Raw genomic sequence first — 21849 nt, 5'->3', positions numbered from 1 at the left:
CTATGCATGTAGCAGTACCCTGATCAAGAAGAAAAAGCATGAAGTTAAGGTTTACTTTTCCATATCACTCCTATAAGAGGCCCCAATATGTGCAGTCATACCTAACACCTTGTGACATAGGGCTAGGATTAGCAAACACTGCAAAAGACCTACATTTTAAAAATATGCTATTAGAAGAAAAGTTCAGATGAAAGCTCAGTGACTTCTCTGGTCTTGGGGGCGTTACTCTATGTGTACTTTTTAGAAGGGTGATCTGATTAAAGATTCTAGAATAAAAAAATAAAACCCACTTAGTTAATTTTCTGCTTTCAGAAATCCAAAAATATTTCTACACGTTTTTGTTGAATATCCCTAGACAACTGCTTCAGAAGTCCTGGAATTAGATATATGCCTTTTTTGATATATTAATGTAGAAGAGAAGATAAAAAAGGAGAAACACACCAGAAATCTAAGAAAACTATTACTACAAAGTAAACAACAAGCATTTGGGACACATTATTTATAGTATTTTTGTTTAGGGTTACTTTACTATGTTGGAGACTGAAATGCCTAAATACCATTTTCTTTCATTGTAAACTTTTTTCCCGAATAGCCATCACCAGAAGAAATTGCTGCTCTTGCGCCATCTAGTGACGCTCCTGAAATTAAAGAAGGAAAATGCTAAGGCAACACAGTTTCAAAAGAAATAACTTAAAAGGAACTTTTGCATTCCTAAGGGAGGAAAAAGGGGGGGAGGGGAGGGGATTTTCAAAATGTGTAAGTGATTAAAAAGACTAAAATCTGTTAAACTACGCAATCTCATAACATACCTTGAATAATTTATTAATCTGGAACCATTAATTATATTTTTTTCCATTTCAACTATTACTCAAGTTAGCCTTTATTTTCAGAACACTATCAAGAGTTCAGACAAGTAGTTCCCACGTAGCATGAGGGTTTGGCAAGTGGGATCAGATCTCCAGTTGAAAACAAAATAAAGCAGGAGGTAGATGAGATGCTGAGATGACATTTTGCTAGAGGTAAGGTGGAGCTTGAAACACACAAAGTCAGTTGGACTGTTCAGTGAAAGACTTCAATAATGGGAAGAACAAACTATTTTCCTAAGGACAAAACAAATCAAATGCTCTTTATGTGAAGAGTAATGCTCTTGTGTAACAGTCATTGTTAACATTTAATGAAGGAAAAGACAAGACAAAATTACGAAACATCACCAATCTGCTTATGGCCTCCGACACTTACCCAACGATTTTTTGCTTGTTTGTTTTGCAGGGCTTTGGTTTGTTCCCTCACCCCTCTTCCATACGTTTTACTACATCCCTGCTGGGATTTTGCAGATCACTTCAGCTATTTTTCTGGAATACACAAAACCTCTGAACAGCCAGAAGGGGGCAAGGGAAACAGGGCCAAGGAAATGCTGTAGTCAATATGAACGACGTGTTAGATATGTATAGGGAAAGGTAGGTATTAAAAAGTGAAAAACATTAAGAATTCAGCTCCATGTCTTATATACTTCATTTTGCAGACCCTACTGCCATTGCAAAGCCTGAGACATACTTACATTCAACATAGACAGGAAATTTGGTGACAATAATATAAAGCATTAAATGTGTTTAAATGCTTTCTTTGGTGAAAAAGATGCCCAGACAGTTCTCATCCTCTCTAGAAAATTTAGTTTATTTAGTGCACTTAACTCTGGTTGTAAGTAATGATTCTATACCACTATACATTGCATTAGGAGATAGCTGTCTGAAAAAAAAAGTAAACATACAGTCCACTTCTATATTTGTATAAGGCTCATTGTTTCTTAAAAACAAGATGCTTTAAGTTATTCTATCACATCATCTTATAACAGCATACTTATGTGTAAGTACATAAATGGAATGGAAGGGGTAGATAATGGCCAGAAATAAAGCTTATACCTAATAACCTTCAAATACAGGTAATTTTTTTTAATTTATTATTTATTTTTTTTGCATGTGAGTTTTCCAGTCACTTAGCAGACAATCTCCATAAGGCAAACTCGGTAGTTGACAGAGACCAAGTTATCTAGGTAGAGCATGGTAAGAGAAAATGAGCAAACTATTCCAAGAGGCTACCGAGTCAGGTAAAGCCAGAGGACTACCACCCATTCCTACCCTTTTGTGTATGGTTGAATGAGGCTGCAACAAGGAGTCAGCAAAATATTGAAGGGGACTTTATATCCCTTGGAAAGACGTCACAAGGATCAGGAGCACATAAATCTCTAACCTCCCAGGTGGAGAACGGAACTCAAGAAGAAGACGACGACAAACAGATTGGGTGAACGGTGGGGTGCACGGCTGGTGCCACACTCAGGGTTTGGGCTTCTACAGTCTCAGATGCACTTTTGAGACACCAGGTGTGTCGACACCAGATGGGACGCACCTGACAGGGGGTAAGAGTGTTCTGGGCCCAAGCCCTTATTATAGCAAGGCTTTAAACTAGATTCAGCAGGGGAAGGGGATGTGCCTCTGACTGACAGAAAAGAACCAGGGAACACTGACATGTTAGGAAGCAACAGGGAAATACACCTGCGAGTTGTCCCAAAGGAATTATGAAGGGCTCCTCTAAACAGGTGATGCAGCTGAAAGCCCAGCTGAAGTGCCTCCACACCAACGCACACAGCATGGGAAGTGAGAAGGAGTTTGAAGCTACTGTGCAATTAGAAAACTATGACTATATTTAGAAAATCATGATATAATTGCTATCATGGAAACGTGGAGGGACACATCACACAACTGGAACACTGGAATAGACGGCTACAAGCTTTTCAGAAGAGATAGGCATGAGAGGAGGGGCAGGGGTGCTTCCCTCTATGTTAAGAAATGGAAAGATTGTGAAGAGCTGCCTCTAAGAAACAGCCATGGACAGGTAGAGAGCTTGTGGGTAAAAGTTAAGGATTGGACCCATAAAGTACACTTGAGTCTATGGCAGAAATAACGCATTCAGAATGGAAAATAACAAGGTGCCATGGTTCTGGAAAATGAACAGCAGCAAGACACGCTGTCATATCAGAAATTATTTCTTTCTGTTCTAGTTTGATTTTCCTCACCACTGATTCAGCAGGAGGCAGAAAGGAAACCATCTTAGTTTTACTTGCAAGAGGATACATCCATCCCCACAGCCTTGGATTAAAGTTCTGTGACAGAATCCCTTTCAACTTGAAATTGAATTAATCAATTTTCATAAAGCTCTCATAGTGAACAACTTCCTTAAACTACCTTGCCCATGCCTTTATTATACTGATGTATTTTATATTGAGTAATACTCTATTAACTGAATTGGCCATCACCTGATGCACTGAGGTTTCTGATATCTTTAACAGACAAAAAATCCTGTATGTGCATGAAAATATAAAATTATTTACGTCATCCACGTAAACACGGTGCTTGGTATCTACCAAGCTTTGTAGCAGAGGAGGCCTGATGTAGCTTTTACCCCTCTGATTCATAGATTGGCTGTAAGAGTGTCTCTCGTCAGCTCACTCAAGGAAGGTGGTGGGAATGAGAATAGACTTGAAACTGAAGTCTTTCCTCTGAGAATGGAAGTGGAGAAATATGAATCGCTGTGTTCCTGCTTACTGTTCACCTGAATCTAAACGAAATTAAGTAACTGAGAAACATTTCCTTCATATCACTTTTCCATTAAGCTAAATACCATTTTCCAATTAAGCTAAGACAATTCTTTAGATACTTCTTTTTAAGTAACAAAGGCTGATTTCTGTGTGTTACAATGGGTTTGCTGAGTCGTTCCACTCAGTTTGTTTCCCAGAGACAAACCATCTCTTTGAATACATGCTTCAACAAAAGCCTGGAAACCACTTTCCAGAGCAGAGTTTGCACCTCTGCTGAGGTAAGCTGCACGGCACTGGGCAGGTAAAACCCAGCCAGCATACACAACTCCGTACAGGAGGAGAAGGTGTTTGGTCTTTTGGTAGTGCTATTACTAAGCAGGAATTCAAACAGGTCTAAAGGCTTTTCCCCCTTCTTTCTGTAATAGCAAATATCACCTCCAGTATTGGGGTGGGGGGGGGGAGGAGGAAGTCAGATTTAAAGGTATGATTTCTTTTGAAATTAAATAGTGGGGGCTTTGTTTAGTATTTTTTAAAATTACAAGATTGTGTGACAAGTTTTATTCTGGAATCTGCATTTGTGTAGCAACTGTCCTGGAACTGCTGACACCAAGGCCTTCCAGAGAACCAAATAAACCCATTTGTTTCTGGAAACTTCTCAACGCAGTCTCTCTAATGTATTAACGATTTTGAATGTCCTTGAAAGCAGATGTTAAGATAAACAGCGGCAATATGTTTTGGAGGGAAAAGACAGATGGTTTCACTAGGATGAGCCTATTGAATCTGATACTAATTAGGACTTCCCAGTGACACTATTGTGCTTTTTTGCCAACTTGGATGAGTCAGTCAAAGTGACAGGTAAAGCAGGAGGGAACAGAAGGAGCTATCATTTATCCTAAAGGATCTTTCTCCTCTTTATTTATTTATTTATTTTTATATTATCTTTCTAAGTAAAGTGCCATTATTTTTGAGAAGAGATTATTAATGACATTTTACTGAAAATTACAACGTATGTGAATTTGTTGGAATTCATACAACACGGATACCCAAGGGTAAATTTCTTAAATCTGATCACATAACTGGTTTATTTCTGACCTCTCCATCTGCTTAGACATGAACCAGACTTTCTCTGCTGTGCAAAGAAAAAGCAGGTATAATGCAAAAAGCTAAATCTTATTCAGAGGAAGCATTAGAAGTAAATGCTATTTCCTCCTTACATTTTATCAGGTTTGGGAATGAATATTTCTTGTATGGCAATGATTTCAAAAGTCTCCAGATCAGTTTTGCTCTGAAGTGCTCCCTGTACTGTCAGATGGGTCCATTGCTTTCAACACAGGTCTAGAAGAGAAGAGATCTCACTCTATTTCCAACCCGGCATTAAAAATGCTTCATGACTATGTAATAAGTTGAAACATTAGTGATGATTTTGATTCAACATAACTTCCAATCTTCCATTCAAAATTTCTTCCTTTAAAGAGGAAGTGTTCCATCTTTTCAAATTAATTCTTAAATCATTTGACCAGAGTCCTCAGGAAGCAAGGTAAGCACATTGCCCTGATGTGTTTAAATTATTCCCTGGTTGCTTTTTGTTTGTTTGTTTATTAGCTTTCAGCAGCCCAATCCAACCCAAATGCCTGCCGATAATTTTTAGTCAATTTTTCTTTAAAATCCTGCCTGAAGGCTTGAGAGTTTTAATGTAGATGGTATGGGACACAATAAATGATTGTCAATAAAACACAAGCTGGTCTGGTATTTTTAGAACCTTTATACTATGAAATAAACAGACAGTTATGGAGAATCATAGCAGCTAAGTCTGTAAATGTCAAGGAAGCCTGCTCATTCAGAGACCAACCATTTACAAAAGCAATTCTGTCAGCAGGATGCTAACATATCACAATTTGTATTATTTCCAAACACTTATCCAATCATAACAAAGTCTGTGACTTTTAATTTTGCTTACAGGACCTCTTGCTCACTTGCTCCTTAGTTCCAGGAAAAGACAGAAAATTAGTTTTCCACAAACCAAAACCAACAAGAAAATAAGGTAGTAAAACATCATACATATTTAAACATAATGTAGCTTTTAGAGCACTAGTTTACTCTAAACAAAATTGTTTTCTAAACTTTTTATACAAATCTCAGCATTTAAACTAGGGGGAATTACATGGCATATATTGTTAACAACTTAATTATTACCAAAATGTAAGAGTGTGTTTTACAATCTAGTAAAAAAAAATCTTTATTTACTTATCAATGATAACCTAATGAAAATCTCAAATTTCTGCCTTAAAATTCAAACATTTTTAAAACATACTTCAAATACACAAGTTGCTATACTACATACACTAAACACAGTAAATGCTATACACACATATTTAAATGATTAGCTAGTCAACAGAACCTCCCACTTTACCCAATTGAGTCTATTCCAGTAACCACTCAAATGTTTTGCACAAACAAATCACTTAAGTTTCAACATAACTTTAAGCTTAAAATATTCCTCAGTAAATACTGGATCATGGCCAAAGTGCCTAAGTATAGGGTGGGGAGGGGTTTTCTTCCTACATTTCTTTCTGACATTTACTGTCAGGAAGTTTTTTTGTTTCAGCCCAGTTTATGGATGCACATTTTTTACATTTATGGGATGGTTTTCATCAGCTAAATTTCCATACCAGCACATTAAATAAAATTGTTGGCCACAAGTACATGGTTAGTATTTATTGGAGCTTCTCATTTTTCTTCTTATTCACTTGGAATGACAATCCAAAATCTGCCCACATCTAAATCTCCATTGATAACCATGAAAGACTAGCCAATAGTAAACAAATTACTCTGCTAAATTCTCCTACAGATACAAGGGCCTTGGCATTCGAGAATCTGACCAAGTTAAAGAAAATCTATAGACAAATGACTATACTGAGTTAATATTACTTTAGAGTTTAAAAATAATAATAATAATTGGGAAACAATATTATTCTTTCACCAAATTGATGTTGCCAGATGTGCAGAATTCATTGATTTTCACATATTACTGGGCAGGAAGGCATAGATTCTATCAAGTTCTCCACACTTCACCTGATGCAAGAGAGACCTTCATCCCATTTTGCCTTCCAACCACATAAGCAGGCTTACCTTTAGTCCATGTTTGCAGCAGAACTGCTCAAATGTTCTTACATTAGGCCAATTTCCTTAATTTTGCATCAACAATTGTAATTGCAATTTGTTTTTTTAATAAAATAATAATTGCTAAAATACACAGAAGGACTATGAAGGACTAGAAAGGCTTAATGGCAAAAAAAAATATATATCAAAAGATCATTCAGACTGATTTCGGTTTTTGTTAGAAACTAATACATGCTATTAATTGCATTCATCTTGCTAATACATGTAAATTCACTAAAAGAGTAGGCTTACGTTTTTCCTCTAATTCTTAAAATGGAAGAAAAGTGTTACATTCTTCCATACAATTCAAAATTAACCTGATCCTGATTTCCAAGTGGTATGCAGCAAAGAAAACTATGGGAAAGGGGGAGGGAAGCTGCATTGTTGTTCTCTCACCAATTTAAGCTCTGTTAACTTCTGTGAGACTAGGATAGGAAAAACATGTTGCAGTACTACTGTGGCTAAGACCACACAACTTTGTAATGGATGAGTTCCAAAACCTAAGTTCCATCTGCAAATCACTAACAAAACCCTTGGAAATCATAAGAAAAAGCTTAGGAATTGTGGGGCTGGCAAGCTTTGAGGCTACACTTGGCCTCAAACAGGAAAAGCAGTTTCAAATCTCCTCTTTTCTTTCTCCTCTCTCTTTTAAAAACACCCACCTAGAAAGCACTATTACTCTTTGTATTAAAAAGGAGAGACTTTTGCTGCTGAAATAAAACACACATTTACACTAACTTACAAAAGGAAATTCAATAGCTTTACCAGAGTCAACCGTAAATCTCTTTTTTTCAGTCCTCAGGTTTAAGTAGCCAGAGATTTAGAATTAATTTCCCTCTTCCTTCCACAATTTTCAAAAGCCAAAATGCAAGCTTTCCACAGAAGAATTCTTTAAATAAAAGGCAAAACAAAACAAAACAAACAAAAAACACCACAAGATGAAGACATTTAAGTTTAGGAAGACTGGGTGCATCATAATTTTTTTTCACTTTTCAGTTTAAATCTTTAAGTCTAATACTTTCTAGAGAAAATAATTTATCAATAAGTATATGTCCTCCATATCAGTTTTTTATGTTTCCATTTGGTGTGTGTTGCAAATACTCAAAGGTCATCCAACCTAGGACGATGTTCAGGATAAATTATTTTTAGTCTGTTGTTTTTGGACTTCATAAATATCAGGTTGTTAAAAGTTTAAAGGGATAAAAACGTTCTTAAACTTTTTAGTTAAAAAAAATGCACATATAATGGTGATGCAATAACTGCTGGTCACTAATTATAGTAGGCTGAGCAAAAATAGCTAATGCCAGCAGAATTCCTTCAAATGGAGACCACTTTCTTGTTTGTCAGTAACAAATCATTATTCTTTACTAGAGCCACCTGGCACTACTAAAGTGCTTTGAGAAATGTCAGCTGGCTAGCAAATTGTGACACTTGCTGTTAAACCTCAAGCAGCTTTACAGGAAAGCAGAATCCTTAGTTTCCCATTTTGTTCTTTGAGATACTTAGCTTTTGTTTATTTTGACCCAGAAGCCAAGAAATTATTTATATTCATGTTAGCTTGGCATTGTTAAAGAATTGTCTATTTGAAAAAAGTACAATTGAGATCTGCTTTTCCACAGCCTTTTGTTATTATCACGCTATTCTTAACCAGAAGAATTTGGTAAGAAAGCCAAATACTTTCACGTCCTACCAAGCAATTATCTATAGGTAGATAGAGAAAGTCCAAGTCAACTTGTAAAGTTGATTCACAAAAGGGTAAGTGAGAAGGCTAACAATCTAGATGCATAATCTTCAATAGTTTAGAAATGACTAAGAACTCCTTCAGGTTGACTTCCAAAAACTGAAAGAACAACATTAGAAAAAGTTGTCAGTGAACTAAGTAAAACTTTGGGACAATAATCATGAAAATTGATTATGCGCTGTGTGTAAAAATCCATCTCCATTCCTAAATGTTCTCTCTATATTAAAATGAGCCAGCCCCAATTTCTTCTTGTATGAATCTCTCTGAACACCCTCAATCACTCTTTGATCCTTTATTAACAACACTGATTTAGTACATAATTTATTAGAATTCTTGAATACATACTATCACTGTATTAACTACTTAATAAGCTTTTATTCGCAGGTCAATTGGCTAGAGTGACACACTCTAAACAATCCTGAGAATCTTGATTTTTAATCTACTAGCGGCAGAATTGTGTATTAGCATGTAGAAGAGGCAGATATGTCAAATCTTAAGCAAGTATTATTAACTAATTCTAAACAAAATGTAGGTTTTAGAATACTCGAATACTTTTTTAATACAGAAGCATTTTAAATTCTGAGCAAAAAGTATGGATGCACAGACAGTACAAAAAGAAAAATGCACAAGTGGAAAATTAAACTGCAGCCAGAAAAGCCCTTATATTATATGTCTACCACAACCAAGCAATACCAGACATTTAAAGTCATTTTTATTAGCATATGCTTGCACCAATCAAATATGGGGAGAATAATCTATGGTCTTCCTTTATTTCATGAGCATTACATTTCTCTAAAAGAAAAATAAGAAACTCATAAAGAAGAAAGTTTCATTTGCCCAGACCGGGCACAGAACAGATCACACTGCTAGCCTGACTTTACCCAATTGTTTAATGACAAATATATGCATTATCAGAACATGTTACTGAAATTGCCAACACGTTATAAAAGCCATCAAAGAGCTTCCCGTAAATAACAACTAGAATTTACTAATAACTTGCAACTAAAACATGATTTAGCAATCCATGAAAAGTAAAAACAATTTATGTTTCACTGATCCTAGACCAAATTAGAACCTCCTCCTGGTGTTCCTGAGAGAAGCGGATCTCAGTAGGTGTGTACCCACTGTAATCACACATGCTTAAACAGCTGGTGCAGCTGAACAAACAAACACATTAAACAACAGTTCCAAAATTACCCCGTCTCTGGCCCACGTATTTTGTGTATGCACATGACATATACACCAGGGGACAGGAATAAAGAAGGCCAGCAGCTTGGAAGAGCCTGTTATCCTTTCCAAGTTGATAAACGGGACACAAACAAATTGCAGAAATGGGTAAGAAAAGTGCCTTTATTGCTCATTACTCCCTTGGGGGATGCTGCAACACAAGCAGACTTGGTTTTCAAAATGAGGTTTAACCAGTAACTTATAAGTTGAAAGCTCCCATATCGCATTAGGAATTCATTAAGTCTTAGGGCTATAATCAATAATGTCAGATCTTAAAAGTGCACATATATCTCATTTAACAGTCATTTGCTCTCTGTTTTGATTCAAAAGAAAGCCAACTTTCAACTGTGAGTTATCCAGTGAAAGAGTTAAGACATTCTTTCAAGCTCATTTACATACTTGAGTTCTTTCCACATATGCTTCAATACCGTGTAAAAACTCATCTGTCAAAACCTATCTTTTCATGCCTGTACTCTTCTATAATGGAATTACAGCATTTGTCCTCAACTGCAACTGATTTACATACTCCAAAAAGGCCTATAAATACTGTGTAAGTATTTGCATGACACCCACCTTAGCCATTTAAATCTATTTCATGAAATTCAAGACTCCAGGTCAGTATATGTCAAACATTAAGGAGGTGAAATCAGCTTCCAAAGCAGTAAACGGGATGCCAGGTGCAAAAAAAAAAAAAAAAAAAGTTCTTGGTCATTTTGTTTGGAGGAAAAGTACTGTGCTAAGGGCTAAACTGACAGTAAAACCTTTTAGAGAAACAGTAAAACAACACTGAGCATCAAAGAAAAACAAATAGGGAGAGGGAAAACAAGGAAGATAAGAGGTTTTTAAAAAAGGATTAAACATTATGCAGTACTTAACATAACTGCAGAGGTTACTTATTGTCAAAAAATAAGAAAACATGCAGTTTTTAAAGTAACATGTATTTTTAAGAAAAAAACCTTCTGGAGAATTTATATATATATTATATTATATTATATTATATACTATTAACTTCAAACAGAATTGATTTGGTAGGAAGCATAACCTGTGTGGTTACAGCTCACAGAAGCAAACAGACCAAAGGAGGGGCCAAAGAGAAGCTATACTTTCTCAAAATTAAAAGACCCTGAAAGTCTGTGGAATGCTGTTTACTTCAGTTCTGTTTTACAACCACCGTTGCACGGAGAATGGATTGACTGAAATGTCTGCAGACTGTGACCACCCACACTATGGGAAGCACTATGATTAAAGAGAGTTCTATGTTCTAGTATCTGCCAGCAAAGTCTGCTCCATGCTGTAATTATTATACTTGCAGTCTTCTTATAATCTATTGCATGTGTTGCGGCAAGTCCCCCTACATTGTCCAACAAGAAAACCATTGAACACGAATAGCGAGTTATTTTTAATGTGCACAAATGGCTTGAAAACTGGATACTTTAAATACTTGTATTTTAACTTTATGAAAACATTTTGCCTTACAGTATAGCCAGTGCCATAGTGAAAGCAGATCTATGACCAAAACTTTCACTTTAACTTTCTTATCAGAAGATATACTGACACATCATCTTTTCACCCAACGTTTTACAATGAGCTAAGTTGTAACTTTATGTCTTTAAAGCACAAAAACCATGCGACTTGTGGACTAGGCATATACCTAGAGAGCACTGAAGTACTACAATTCCATCTGCTACTTCGTTAAGTGATTACACACATTGAACATTTCCGAAGATCCTAAGACTTAAATGCAGTACAACTTCTCCCTTTCCCTTTCAGAATGCTCAACAGTTCATTGTAAAAATAACTTAAGGGAAAAAAACAAAACAAAACAAAACAAAAAACTTAAGCATCAAAATAAGCTGCAGTTCTCTTAGCAGAAAATCTTATTTATTATTTATTTATTTATTGTATGGTGCTCTATCAGACAAAACTAAGCAGTATGATGCTGTTGCTGGAACCACAACACATAGCTGTTATTGCATTCTTCCCTACCAAATTTACGAGGCAGCCCGTACCATTTCCACAATTTTGCCTGGAGTTGGCTGCACAGATGCTCCTGTGAAAAGCACAGATTGTCTACTGGCTATAAATATGAAGTGTTACACTGAACAGTGTGCCACTGCCGAGCAATGGAGGGAAGAAGGATGTACCAGAAGCAAGGCTGAACGAAAAAATTCAACGACTGGTTAAAATCCCATTCGTCTCCACCCACTCCAGACCACTTCCTGTGGAAATGTCTTCAGACTCCCTTTGATACAAGCCTTTGATTACAGGCAAGGTTAAGTTCCACATATAGTGACTGAAGAAAAGTGCCACAAAGACTGCTGAAGGATGAGGGGAAAAATACAGCAAGAGTGAGTAGGAAAAATATAAACAAGATACATACTGTAATTACCATCAGATGTCTTTCATCTGGAGGAATACACTACAGCCTTTGCAGTGATCAAAGTTCCTGATGATTATTTGCACAGGTTAGAAGAGGAATGACAACTCCTCTTTTCCAAACATACCAAAAAAGCCATAAGATCCCTAAAACCACAAAAGTGAGTCTCAGAAAGTGATTAAGTAACTTTGAACTACTTTGGCCTCCAGGAGACTTAACATTTTCCATTTCTCTCTTGGAAGCATGCCCCCTGGAACACAGACCTCCCTCTTCCCACAACTGCTAGGAAAAAACAGATCCCCCAGTCCGCTCCTCCCCTACTCTCCTAAACTGGCATTCCCTTCTAATTATCTTGTGTTTTACCTATGGTTAAATATTACAGTAATACCGTTACAAACATAAGAAGTAGTCTATTTATTTTAGTCTGAGCGTTGCTAATTTAGAAGGGAGAAAAACAAAAATAAAGTTTCAAACAATGTATTTATAACAAAACCATTCTAAACCTTCTGTTTTATGAAGCATTATTTCTCCTTTAACTTTCTCATTCATAATTTTAACTCTGATATTTCAGTTTAACTTTTAATCTCCCACTTTCCACTCATCTTCCTCGTGTTACCTTAGAATTACTTTCAAAAGGTAAGAGAATACTAAACAAAACAAATAATACTTCAATATTATATCTGGATTACACTTAATGTATCATGTTCTTTCTTAATAACAACATTTTGTGAAGGGTTCCTGCAAAGAATTAGTCACATAGATCTCCTGCTAAGGTCTACAGCTATTCTTTCTACATAGAAAATGTAGATTTGGCCCTAGATTAACTGTCTAACAAAGCGTGAACATAAATAAAACTAGTGTATAGACAGTCTTGTTAAAAAACAAGTATGTTGACCACAAAATCAAATGAATGTTCTTCACCTTAGAAAAGGTTCTCCTAATTCCTGTGTACAATACATATCTTCACCTATAACTTAATGTCTTTATTAATATAATGTTACAGAAAAAAATGAACAGAAAGAATACTATCTTCTAAAAATCATGATTTAATTTATATTAAACCAAACTTACAAGCAACAACACTAAAAAACAGACAAAAGACTTGTTTTACAAAGCTCATTTTCCAGTAATGTCACTCCCTTTCTTCCAAAAACTACAAAATACAGTGCAATTGCAGTTCTTTTGAGATGTGCTGACACGTATTCTATGAAAGGACAATCAAAGAAAAGGAACTGTTTTACAAACAGAGCATATCACACCCTGCCTTACCTTGTTGTGGGTGTATGCCCTCAGAAGGGGAGTACACACCCTATTAAATTCAATACCTACTAGAAAGAGGTCAGTAAGGAAGTTGAGTAAATGTGTAGCAAACTACATATCTTCAGGGTGTAAAGAGAAAATCTTCTCTCACGTTTGAGGACTTACCAGTATGCAAAGTCACATTGTGGGAGACTTTGGTCTCAGCAAAAAATATTGTGCCAAGGACAGTATTGTTTCAGGAAGCCTCCATGATGATCTGTTTTTTGGTTAGGGTACGAACAGAGCTTCAAGCAATTATCCCACACATACTGGATTGAGGCCTAACTTCTGGCGGAGTGTGCCTCAATCTCTTGACTACATTAGCACTCCTACAGGAAATACTAACAGAACATGGCACCCTTATGGACATTTTCTGCATATAAATGAGTCTCAGAGAAGAAAACAGCCAGGGGATCTGCTGATCCATAAATAGACAGGATATGCAGTTGAGTCCAAAGAGACTGCATGATAAACAAACACTAAAAAAAAAAAATGTTGATCCTGGGGAAAAAAGAGGTGTGGGACAGAAGGTGTATCAGTCTCTGACCAACAGATGAGGACAAGTTCCAGGCAAAAATCACAGAATCATAGGATGTTTTGGGTTGGAAGGGACCTTAAAGATCATCTAGTCCCAACACCCCTGCCATGGGCAAGGACACCTCCCACCAGGCCAGGTAGCTCAAAGCCCCATCCAGCCTGGCCTTGAGCATCTCCAGGGATGGGGCATCCACAGCTTCCTGGGCAACCTGTTCCAGTGCCTCACCACCTTCTGAGTAAAGAATTTGTTCCTTACACCTAACGTGAATCTACCCTCTTTTAGTTTAAAGCTATTACTTTTTGTCCTACTTTTTGTCCACCCCCTGACGAAGAGTCCCTCCCCAGCTTTCCTGTTGGGCCCCCTTTAAGTACTGGAAGGCTGCAATGAGGTCTCCCCAGAGCCTTCTCTTCTCCAGGCCGAACAACCCCAACTCCCTCAGCCTGTCTTCACAGGAGAGATGCTCCAGCTCCTTGATCACCTTTGTGGCCTTCCTCTGGACTCGTTCTAACAGGTCCATGTCCTTCTTGTGCTGGGGGTCCCAGGGCTGAACACAGTGCTCCAGATAAGGTCTCACAAGAGCAAAATAGAGGGGAGAATCACCTTGCTTGCCCTGCTGGCCACGCTGCTTTTGATGTGGCCCAGGATGCGGATGGCTTTCTGGGCTGCAGGTGCACATTACTGGCTCATGTTCAGCTTCTCATACACCAATACCCCCAGGTCCTTCTCATCAAGGCTGCTCTCAATCTATTCTCTGCTCAGCCTGTATTTGGGCTTGGGATTGACCCAGCCCAGATGCAGGACCTTGCACGTGGCTTTATTGAACCTCATGAGGCCCACCTCTCAAGCCTTTCAAAGTCCCTCTGGATAGCATCCCTTCCCTCCAGTTTGCCAACAGCTTGGTGTCCTCAGCAAAATGATCTCTTGGTCATCACTGAGACAAAAGGGTTCATCTCAGAAAACCTTCAGTCATGGAAGATAACCCAGAAGATATCATTCTTGTTTTCAAGCTCATAATCTTATAGAGATAACTTGATAGAATCAAGGAGAAATGACAGACAAATGGGTTTGATGATTCACAGTTTGCACTATTGCCTAGTTCAGAGAAGATTATGTTTTATTATTGTTTTTATTTAAGTAAAATAATTATTACCCACTATCAGCTGGACAGGATGATCTGCATACAGGGATTGCAAACAGCTTGAACTCTCAGACATTAATACACATACTTCTCTCAATAGGGGAACCAAATTTTTAAAACTATTTTCTGTGTCTGAAATAGTCTCTCTGACCAAAAATAAGTCACTATGACAATCATCCAGACTAAAGAGGCAAAAAGTGAAAGCAGCTCATTCACCAGATGTTCACAAGAGAAAGGATATTCCTGGATGCAGGGAAGTATACTGTGTGGATTAGATATTGAGAAAATAACTGTTTATTTGAAGTATAAAGGTCTTCAGTGTGAAGTCATGTCAAAAGGGGAAAACAAGCCTCATCTGACAGCACAGGTTCAAACTAGTGGGCAAGCAGTCAAAAGAGAACTGTGTTAATGGAGATCAAGTCAATCCTACAGTCTCTCTATTAATTCAACTAAATATATGAAAGAGTGTATGTTTCATTGTTTGCCTAAATAACCAGGATGCTCCATACATATGGCATGTATGTGAACCTGAGCTTCTGGATGCACTTTCTCACAGCTATTTTTCTTGATGAAAGAGAATAAATCTCCTGAGATACTCACTGATAGGAAGACTTTCACAAAGCTTCTGGTACTAAGGAAAGCTAAATGTCTGATCATAGGCATGAGCTATTATGAAGTGCTGATACTTACAGCAAGAGTGTGTTCATAAGGGAATTTGAGATTGGAGTTTGAAACTCTATGTGGCAGAAAAACAGCTGCATTACAATATGTATTAGTACACCTCTATTTAGTTATTGTAGCAGTCCGTAATGCCTGCAAATTAGCCAACATAACAGATGGAATCAAGTCATCCGGAGTCCCTGTGTAGACCACTTACTTAAGAATTAGACCAAGGACAGAATGCTTGGACAGAGAATGCCCTAAAGAATGGGTTTCACCTTCACTGTGACACACTCTCTACACCATAAGATGCTCCTTTCATCTGCCAGAATAATTTCTGTTTCTACTCTTCAAAGCTTTACAGTAGCATGGTGCAGTGAGGCAGCTGATCATGCTGGATGAGAAGGAAAAAGAAAGTGTTCAGATTTCAAAGCTCAAATGGAAAGGAAAGAACATGCAGTTTTCTGCTTTGACTGTTTCTACTTTCATTTGAATTTCAGGGTAGTGCTGAGGGGTTTTTTGCCAGTTAAAATCAGGATAAGTGAGTTCTGTTTTATCACCAAGACTAGTGAATCATCTCACCCTATGTCAGAAGAAAGAATGACACTGCCTGGTGGGGTAACAAAATGTGATACAATAACGTATTCCTACCCGAAACAGAAGATAAGGAGTTGGACAAGGAGATGGACGGTCCTTGCTCCTCAAAAAAAAAAAAAAAAAAGCCAACTGATTAGTTAAGGCAAAAAAGAAAAGTTTTATAAAACTAAAGATAAACACTGGCATTAAATTCTGGAGGCTAGGAAGTCTTATGACTTAGAATCTTCTTGGAGTCCTAAGAGAAACTTATGCTGAGAAACAGCATCTCACATCAAAGATTTAGCAGAACATGCTGAGACAAGGAAAAAAAACCGTCCAGACTGGTACCAAAGTTTACAGGCTAGTTAGAATGGAGTAGCTAAGAGAGACAGCGAAGAAACCTTGTACATCTTTTACATCTCATACTTCATTCTTTCTACATCTCATATGAAATAAAGCATTTACTTGGAAAGTGGTTCTTCCCCAAAGTATACAGAGTACTCATGGCAGAAAAACGATCATCACAAGACAAAATTTGAAACCATTCTTTGAAATCAGCATGATAACAAAGAAGAAACAAGAGAGGAAAAGGTAATCTGGAATATGGAAACAGAAGGAAACTGGTGAGAAAACAGTGCAATAAGGATCAAGTAACCAGGTATCCTTCCTCTTAGCCTCACAGTGCTGGAACAGCACATATACAGAAAAAAACATGTATGCATACATGCATACACATGTATATTATAAGGAAAACTTCAAGCAAGAGACAGTGATTCAGGAATAGAGTTCTAATGTCACTAGCAAAAATGCTCTGATTTGACTAGACACCTGAGGGAAAGTCAAAGTAGTAAAGCACAACACTGGTGCATGATCACTTGCAAAGGTCATGGAGAAACTGGATGTAAGCCCCACCAAGAGTTAGTATTAAGTTAAACATTTTCAAAATTACAAAACTCACAATGTATATGCCAGAATTAGAACTAATAATATATCACAGATTTCCAATATAATTATGCTCTCTCAGCCTTATCCATGCTGACAAGCTGAAGCCAACTACATGACTTGAAGGAATATGAATCACACCAATAAATGATGGAGCTAGAAAAGAGTCTGTCAGAAGGCCAGCAATGTTACATTAGATAACAGCATCTCAGGACCAGTGTAGTAAATGCACTCACCTTTGTATTTCAAACACAAAATCATCACACTTTGCTTTGGCCATCAGTAAGAAATATACTGTGACCTTTGGTCAGAAAAAAATCATACATAATAATCTGTTCTGCTTCCCCACTGTAAATCCTTTTTACTGACCCTTGTAGAGCTCCTTCTCTCAGTGTGCTACTGTCCAGTTGTATCTCAATACAAGCAGCTACTGAAAGATACAGGAAAATTAACTGCCCACACCCTCGCAGGATTTTTCAAGCAAAGTTTTGGAAACTGTACTCTTAGATCTTCTAATTCACAACTGTAGAAACCTCAATATGTATGACACAAAAATCATGTGAAGCAACAGTGAGACCTGAAAGAAATTTCAGTCAAAAACAACAACAACAACAAAATATCAGTAGTGCGGCAAACTCAAGAACAGCCTGCTTATGTGTGGCCTACTGAAACGCTACACAGAAGCGATTTAAATGCCATATATATACTGAATATGCTATGGCTACTACAATTAAGTAGTCAGGGAAAAAAAAAAACTTATTAAATACAATATCTTATAGGGAGGCTATTTATAGGAAACAGAACAGTAATCAAAGTACGTTTGTTTTTCTAAAGAGTACATATTTCTATGCCTACACAGCGTTAGGGGATTCTCTCTTTACTTGCCCTGCATTTTCAATGTCTGAAGTAGGCCTTAACAGATTTCTCAGTATCATGTCATACCCATTTCAGAACAGCCTAAAACATCTCCACCAAAACTAAGAATTTCCTAATCTGAAAATGATTTATTTATCTCTTTTAATATATTTTCCTCCAATGCCTTAAAAGAACCACCATGACAACCATTATACAATCCAGCAGAGTACTGCAATAGCCTCCCTTTGTCCTCTCAAACAACAGTAGTTAGAGCTATGTTGTTGTGACCTTCTGAACTAGTATTCTTTTCCCACATTCTTGCTCTCTTAAATTACATTCTCTAATGCTACCTTTAACAATTACTACATATGGTATTTTTGAAGCAAGACAACTTTAATTACACGGTAGCATAATTACCAAACAAGTAACTTTCTATTTACCCAGTATGTCGTCTCTGAGAGCAGGTAAAGGCAGAAGCCTTAGGAAAACTTTTATGACCAGAACAAGCACCTAATTGTAACATCAGTTTTAACATCTTGCAGCTCAGGATCTTCTCAAGCTGCAATTGGTACTTTTCTACTTTGTAACCTTTAGCGAATTTGTCTTCAGTGAACCCAAGTGAACTAAAACCAACACCATTTTGTGTATCCTGTCCCCAGGCACAGTTAAACTGTATTTTACACAGAGAAATACTACTTTTAGTTTTCAAGCTATTACTTCCCATCTAATGATCCCTAGTCCTTATATTGGAGCCCACCAAAGAATTAACTCATTCGCTGTTGACCCTCTCTAAAACTTCTGGGATTTTACAGACATCTGATATTTTATTCTATGTATAGGATTTTTTTTCAAGGTGAATGGTCTGTAACCATAAACATAGCCTAAGAATTATCATTAAAATAAAGAGTCATCACCATGCTCATAGATGTCATGTACCTCACCAAAAAAAACCTTCCCACGCTTAAGTCATAATAACATCACCACAACACCAACAAAGGTGTACAAGTTACATACACAGTAAAAATCCAACCTCTGTCCCTTTACCACCACATGACAACAGCAATGTCCTTTTAGTCATTCCTCAGACAGAGGCTATCCAATGCCTTGAACTGTATTTATAGCTCATCCCTTCAACTCTTCTACCTCTAGTGCTCTTTTCAAAACGGTGACAAAGAAACTGCACCAATTACTTGTGACACAGACTACCACTGCCATCATTTTCTTAAGCAGCATTAAGTATTTTCCATTTTGTTTCCTATTACTGTCATGATACTCTCTTGAATAGCAGCTACTGATCGGCGGTATTTTCACAGAAATACCCATTCTTATCCCAAGACCTTACCCCTGAGCAATAATGATCACCTAAGGGTCTGATAGTCCGTTCTGCAGTCACCTTGCCCTCCTTCCCAGGGGCCTGGCCACCTGTGCTCCAGGCCAGCTCTGACACAGCACTGTGTGAGCAAGACTTGTACAAAGCTGGCTCCTTCTGGCTTTCCTAGAAAGCATATTTAAGCACTGGCTTTGGTCCTTGCTTGAGGTATGTTGCAGGTATACTTGTGGTTGATCACGTACCAGAGCCTGGCCCACGGCCTTGGCTTGATGGCTTGACCTTGGACCCACCTCATCACCATGATCTTGCCCTGGTGATCCCTCTCCTCATGGCTGAGCCTGGTTACTGTCACTGGAGCTGCCCTGCTCTTCTAATCCACATACCATGCAATCTTCTGTATAGAGTACCATTTCTGCAAAACACCACAGCCACATCTGCCATATCGTCACCCTTGGATCCTGGCTCACCTTGTCCCATGGAGCAGCCTATCCTTGGTGCTCCCTCACACCCACATGTGTAGCATTTTCCATTCATCTGTGCTGAGCTTCATCTGTCCCGTTATGGGCTCAATACTCAACCTCACAAGGTGCAACCAACACGTATTTTCAATTAGCCTTTAATACTCTTAGATATGACACTAAAATAGTTGATCTGCCTCCAAGTTTTGCCTCACAGATGTTTTTCCAAATGCTTATTGGATTTTCGAGTAAACACCAATTCTCTCCAAGGTCCAAATTTAGGTTTGTAAATGCAATATTTAGAGCTGAAAAGTGTTTGATTATTATATTTATCCTCAGACTTTTTTCTCCAAATGCCCATAATTGGATTATTATCATTTCAGCTGAAGTTTGACTCCCACAAAGAAAAAAGACGAGTGTTCTACTGCATGAAGTAAGGCCTGTGAAAGAGTAGGAGTTCTTACTCTCACTTTTGTTAGGCCCATGATACAAATAGTAGTAGTCTCCCATTTTAATCGCAAGGCTGCAGCATGACTGCAGTGATACCATCTATTCTTTTGCAGAGATGATCACGAGCATTGAGGATTCTTTTCTTAAATTCATCTTCTTTTTCTCAAAGTCTTAACAAATGCACAGAATGCTTATTAGACAGCTTTTCACAACATTACACATACAATTATCGTTCAGACAACTTAAGTACATAAGGTCCCTTCAAAAGACTCTACACAGTCCATGCACGCTCCTCTTAGTACAGTCTGTCTTGCTATATGATTCTCCACAGGCAATGTTACATCTATGAAAAGGTATCTTTGATTGTTTCACTTAGAAGTTCTGTTTCTTTCAAAAATGGTTTGGAGTTTCTCATCCTACTCTTCCATTGTTGGGTTTGGTGTGTGGTTTTTTCATTCCAGAATCATAGAACTTCTATATTTTCAAACACATTACTGCAGTGGAGAGACAAACTGACTGCTGTACCCAAACCAAAAGACAGACAAAGAAACAGAAGCAGTTTTCCCTGTGGAGAGGGCTGAACTTGAAAACATTTGCTCTGTTTCCCTAAGAACAACTATTAAACCCTGATGTTACAGCAAGTTTAGTATCAGGCATCAGTCACTCCTTCAGATATATTTCTCCTTGTGTCATTATCAGATATTCTCTTTTTAAATATTTAACTTGTGGTTTTAGTTTAGTTTTTTTTTGTACATGGACAACAAATGTACCAGTCAAGTGTTCTTTAGAATAGCCAGCCTTCAGAAAAGAATCATAGAAGCACAAGCACTTTGAATATTACTCTTCTGACCTGGAGATCTATTTCTTTTTCCTATTTTTGCCCACTGCCCAAGCTCCTGACAAAAGTTATGAGGCACTGCCAAGAGTTTTGAGATATTCATGCCTTTTCAAATCACCATTTTGTTTTTCCCCTGTCAGATTTGATTTGCAAGGGGACCCTGACAAAATTAGCGCTCCACCTCCCCATGCTTTAGCTTTGACTGACACAAGCTTGTTTGGTTAGTTTTGACAAAACTTTAAGTGTCAAATTGCTGTTTAATGAATAAAAGGCATCAGAAGTTAGGTTTACATCTGCTGAAGTGTGGCTCACCATTTATCCCATATCCTGATCACATTGTGATCTCTTGTGATTCCACCCTCAAGTCTGTAAGACTGATTTTCTTTCCACCTTGTATTATTTAGAAACTTTTAGGTAATTTACTAATTGCACTTTCCCTATGCATTCCCTGCCTAAAACATCTAATTTTTGTTTCATTTTACACAATGTGTATAGCTTTTGTATGTATGTCTGTAATAAGAATTCACCCAACTTTCTCCAGCTGAATTAACTGAAAATTGTTCTAAAACATCAATTTACTTGCAATAATTATGAAGAGGAGGACTATTTTCTGACTTTTCTGGGTTTTGATACAAATCAGAAAATCTGAGTCTTTTATATGTTCTTTCA

The 21849-nt window shown here is 37.4% G+C and overlaps 1 protein-coding gene across 11 annotated transcripts in view; it reads right to left on the bottom strand.

Annotated features, from left to right (window-relative positions):
* FANCC (FA complementation group C) overlaps nt 1–21849 on the bottom strand; it is a gene marked incomplete at its 5' end in the record, with an annotated part of 83620 nt that overhangs the window by 30883 nt on the left and 30888 nt on the right. The gene's annotated exons all lie outside the window — the stretch shown is intronic.

Source organism: Anser anser, assembly GCF_964211835.1.
Source record: "Anser anser genome assembly, chromosome: Z".
Classification (NCBI taxonomy): Eukaryota; Metazoa; Chordata; class Aves; order Anseriformes; family Anatidae; genus Anser; species Anser anser.
This window is presented reverse-complemented; position numbering and strand designations above follow the sequence as displayed.